The sequence below is a fragment of the Chrysemys picta genome, unplaced genomic scaffold (assembly GCF_011386835.1).
Source record: "Chrysemys picta bellii isolate R12L10 unplaced genomic scaffold, ASM1138683v2 scaf619, whole genome shotgun sequence".
NCBI classification, from domain to species: domain Eukaryota; kingdom Metazoa; phylum Chordata; order Testudines; family Emydidae; genus Chrysemys; species Chrysemys picta.
Genome location: NW_027053326.1, coordinates 12,501 through 17,500, shown reverse-complemented (window position 1 = coordinate 17,500; position 5,000 = coordinate 12,501). Strand labels below are relative to the sequence as shown.

General features: G+C 70.4%; 1 non-coding gene across 1 annotated transcript; it reads right to left on the bottom strand.

Moving 5' to 3' along the window:
* Positions 1-3,949: 3,949 nt before the first annotated feature.
* LOC135979045 (5S ribosomal RNA) lies at positions 3,950-4,068 on the bottom strand. The gene has a single exon (XR_010596375.1). It is a non-coding gene; the product is annotated as a 5S ribosomal RNA (ribosomal RNA).
* Between the last annotated feature and the right edge of the window lie 932 nt (positions 4,069-5,000).

The window sequence follows — 5,000 nt, the reverse complement described above, 5'->3', positions numbered from 1 at the left end:
TAATAGTCGTCCCCCGGGTACTCCGGGGGCCAGGCTTAATAGTCGTCCCCCGAGGACTCCGGGGGCAGGCTTAACAGTCATCCGCCCCGGGCGCTCCAGGGGGAAAGCTTAATAGTCCTCCCCCGAGAGTGTGTGTGTGTGTGTGGGAGGGAGGCTTAGCAGTCTTGCCCCGGGCGGTCCGGTGGGGGAGGCTTAGCAGTCGTCATCCGAGGACTCCGGGGGCAGGCTTAATAGTGGTTCCAGGGGAGGCTTAATAGTCGTCCCCCGGGCAGTCCGGGAGAGGCTTAATCGTCATCCCCCGACAGTGTGTGTGTGTGTGTGGGGGGGGAGGCTTAGCAGTCTTCCCCCAGGCTGGGTGGGGGCCTGGCGGGAGGCGTCGCAGTCTTCCCCCGGGCGGTCCGGTGGGGGAGGCTTAGCAGTCGTCATCAGGGCGGTCCGGGGGTGGGGGGAGGCCTCAGAGTCGTCCCTCGGAGAGCCGGGTCGGCGGCGGTGGCGGGTGTCAGGCTTTACGTCCAGCCTCCGGAGGGTGAGCGTCCTCGGACGGGATGCAGCTGCCGCAGAGAGGCAGCCTCTGAGGCAAGGAGCGGAGCACCGAGGCTGGGGAGAGGGGAGCAGGAGCCGGGGGCTGGGGTGGGTGGGTGGGGGGGGGCGTTCAGGACAACCGATCAAGCCCCGGGAAGCGGCTGTCAAATGTTCAAAGTCCCCCCCGGGACAACAGGTCAAGCCCTGGGAGGCGGCTGTCAAATGTTCAAAGTCCCCACCGGGACAACAGGTCAACCCCCGGGAAGCGGCTGTCAAATTTTCAAAGTCCCCGTTCGGCCACCAGGTCAACCCGCTGAATCTACTGGGTTGACCTGGCGGCCGGTTTGCTTTCCGGCCACCAGGTCAACCCATTGGATTCGACGGGTTGACCTGGCGACCGGTTTGCTTTCCGGCCACCAGGTCAACCCATTGGATTCGACGGGTTGACCTGGTGGCCGGTTTGCTTTCCGGACCGGATGTCACCCCACTCCCAGGGCAGCGCGGCAGTGGTGCTGAGGACCGCAGAGGGGGGGCTTAATAGTCGAGAGGGAGCAGGTCCGGGGGAGGCTTAATAGTCGTCCCCCGAGGACTCCGGGGGCCAGGCTTAATAGTCGTCCCCCCGGGCGCTCCAGGGGGAAAGCTTAATAGTCCTCCCCCGAGGATAGGCTTAATAGTCGCCCCCCGGCCAGTCCGGGGGAGGCTTAATAGTCGTTCCAGGGGAGGCTTAATAGTCATCCCCCGGGCAGTCCGCGGGAGGCTTAATAGTCGTCCCCCGAGTGCTCCGGGGGGCAGGCTTAATAGTCGTTCCCCAGGCAGTCTGGGAGAGGCTTAAGAGTCATCCCCCGACAGTGTGGGTGTGGGTGTGGGCGGGGGGGAGGCTTAGCAGTCGTCCCCAGGGCGGTCCGGGGGTGGGGGGAGGCCTCAGAGTCGTCCCTCCGAGAGCCGTGTCGGCGGCGGTGGCGGGTGTCAGGCTTTACGTCCAGCCTCCGGAGGGTGAGCGTCCTCGGACGCGATGCAGCCGCCGCAGAGAGGCAGCCTCCGAGGCAGGGAGCGGAGCACCGAGGCTGGGGAGTGGGGAGCAGGAGCCGGGGGGGAGGTGGGGGGCGTTCAGGACAACAGGTCAACCCCCTGGAAGCGGCTGTCAAATGTTCAACGTCCCCACTCGGCCACCAGGTCAAGCCCCGGGAAGCGGCTGTAAAATTCTCAAAGTCCCCACCGGGACAATAGGTCAAGCCCTGGGAGGCGGCTGTCAAATGTTCAAAGTCCCCACCGGGACAACAGGTCAACCCCCGGGAAGCGGCTGTCAAATTTTCAAAGTCCCCGTTCGGCCACCAGGTCAACCCGCTGAATCTACTGGGTTGACCTGGCGGCCGTTTTGCTTTCCGGCCACCAGGTCAACCCATTGGTTTCGACGGGTTGACCTGGCGGCTGGTTTGCTTTCCGGCCACCAGGTCAACCCATTGGATTCGACGGGTTGACCTGGTGGCCGGTTTGCTTTCCGGCCCGGGTGTCACCCCACTCCGAGGGCAGCACGGCAGTGGTCTTGAGGACCACAGAGGGGGGCTTAATAGTCGAGACGGAGCAGGTCCGGGGGAGGCTTAATAGTCGCCCCCCGGCCAGTCCGGGGGAGGCTTAATAGTCGTCCCCCGAGGACTCCGGGGGCCAGGCTTAATAGTCGTCCCCCCCCGGGCGCTCCAGGGGGGAAAGCTTAATAGTCCTCCCCCGAGGACTCCGGGGGCAGGCTTAACAGTCGTCCGCCCCGGGCGCTCCAGGGGGAAAGCTTAATAGTCCTCCCCCGACAGTGTGTGTGTGTGTGTGTGGGAGGGAGGCTTAGCAGTCTTGCCCCGGGCGGTCCGGTGGGGGAGGCTTAGCAGTCGTCCCCAGGGCGGTCCGGGGGTGGGGGGGGGGGGGAGGCCTCACAGTCGTCCCTCGGAGAGCCGGGTCAGCGGCAGTGGTGGGTTTACGTCCAGCCTCCGGAGGGTGCGCGTCCTCGGAGGCGATGCAGGCGCCGCAGAGAGGCAGCCTCCGAGGCAGGGAGCGGAGCACCGAGGCTGGGGAGAGGGGAGCAGGAGCCGGGGGCTGGGGCTGGGGGTGGGGGGCGTTCAGGACAACCGGTCAAGCCCCGGGAAGCAGCTGTCAAATGTTCCAAGTCCCCACTCGGCCACCAGGTCCACCCCAGTCTAGCAATGGGGTTGACCTGGCTGACGGCCGGTTAGTATCAAGGTAAACTCACCGTCGTCCACAGGAGGGCAGCTCTCAGGCCGGCCGGCTGCGGCTGACTCTGGGGCGGCGCCCGGTCCCGGCAGCGAGGGGCGGGGGGCGCGGAGCGAGACGGGGCTAACCGGGGGGGGGCGCCTCCTGCGACTTTGGGGGCCGCGGGTCGTCAGTGGCGTGCAGGCCGGGCCTCTCCCGGGGGATTCGGGGGGGCGGTCCTGCGGGCCGGGCGCAGGGGGCTCGAGCGAGCCCGGGCCGGTCCGCCCCGGGGCCGGGGTCTCCGCCTGCGGCTCAGGGGGGCGCGGGTCGTCGGGGGAGGAAGCCCGGGGGAGCCGCACACCGGCCCGCCAGGCCAGGCCTGGCCTGGATGGCCGCGGGGGGATTCGGGGCGGTCCCGCGGGCCGGGGGCCGGGCGCAGGGGAGGCGGGGGGGCCGAGCGAGTCCGTCCCGGGCCCGGGGCCTCCCCCTGCGGCTTTGGGGTCCGTGGGTCCCCGCTGGAGGAAGCCACTGGGAGCTGGACACCCGCCGTCCGTCCCGCCAGGCCAGGCCTGGCCTGGGTGGCCGCGGGGGGATTCGGGGCGGTCCCGCGGGCCGGGGGCCGGGCGCAGGGGAGGCGGGGGGGCCGAGCGAGTCGGGCCCGGGCCCGGGGCCTCCCCCTGCGGCTTTGGGGTCCGTGGGTCCCCGCTGGAGGAAGCCGCTGGGCGCTGGACACCCGCCGTCCGTCCCGCCTGGCCAGGCCTGGCCTGGGTGGCCGCGGGGGGATTCGGGGCGGTCCCGCGGGCCGGCGGCCGGGCGCAGGGGGTCCGAGCGAGTCCGTCCCGGGCCCGGGGCCTCCCCCTGCGGCTTTGGGGTCCGTGGGTCCCCGCTGGAGGAAGCCGCTGGGCGCTGGACACCCGCCGTCCGTCCCGCCTGGCCAGGCCTGGCCTGGGTGGCCGCGGGGGGGGATTCGGGGCGGACCTGCGGGCCGGCGGCCGGGAGGGTCCGGGCCAGTCCGCCCCATGCCCGGGGTCTCCCCCAGCGGCTTCGGTGGCCCCGGGGGGGGTCCTCCGCGGAGGAAGCCGGGTGGGTGGGGAGCCGGACCCCAGGCGCCCAGACCCGTGACCTGCGGCCGCGACCTCCGACTCGGCAGGAGCGACGAGGGGCTTTCCGGCCCGTCCCCCCCTCTCCTTCCCCCCCAGAAAAGGAGAGAGAGCTGACTCGGACCGGGAAAAGCTGCCTACGGCACCTGGGATTCCCAGGCGGTCACCCATCCAAGTACTAGCCAGGCCCGGGACGGTTTACCTTCCGAGATCGGACGGGATCGGGGGCGTTCGGTCCGGTATGGCCGTAGGCACCCGGCCCCGCGCCTCCTCGCCCGCTTTCCCCTGCCGACGCCCGGGCCTGCCGCACGGTGAGCCCCGGTCGGACTGCCCCCCCCCCCTGCGGCAGGGCCCCCGTCTCTCGCGGGCCCGGTCCTTTTTTCCTTTTCGAGCTCCGGGGCCCGGGCTGGCCGCCAGAGCCCCTCCGCCCGCCCTCCCCGGCGTCGGGGAAAATACTGTCCCGGACTTCCAGTGCGCCCGATCCTGTCAGCCGGGGGGTGGGGAGGGGCAGTCCCTCGCTGCGGCCGGGGAGGGTGAGCCCAGGGCGGCTTGCCTGCCGTGCGAGGCCCCTCTCGGCCACCAGGTCAACCCCGAGTCGAAAGGGCTGAAAAATTTTCAGAGTCCCCTCCCGGGCACCAGGTCAACCCGTGGAATCGGACGGGTTCACCTGCTGGCCGGTTCGCTTCCCGGGCACCAGGTCAACCCGTGGAATCGAAAGGGTTCACCTGCTGGCCGGTTTGCTTTCCGGCCACCAGGTCAACCCCTAGGGGTTTTAACGGGGGCACGCCCGGTGGCCTCTTTCCCGTCCGGTCACCAGGTCAACCCGGATCTCCCTCCTTCCCTGGGCGTCCCCTCCTCGGAGGCGTCAGGTTCCATTCCCCCCCCCCCCCCAGACTTCCAGGGGCCCGATCCAGTCGGCCGGGAGGCAGTCCCTCGCTGCGGCCGGGGAGGGTGAGCCCAGGGCGGCCTGGTCCATGTCTCTAGTGGGCCCGATCCTTTTTTTTTTTTTCGAGCTCCGGGGCCAGGCCCGCCCGGGCAGCCCTCCTCGGAGGCGTGGGGCGATTTCCCCCCGCCCCCAGACTTCCAGGGGCCCGATCCTGTCGGCCGGGAGGCAGTCCCTCGCTGCGGCCGGGGAGGGTCAGCCCAGGGCGGCTTGCCTGCCGTGCGAGTCCCCTCTCGGCCACC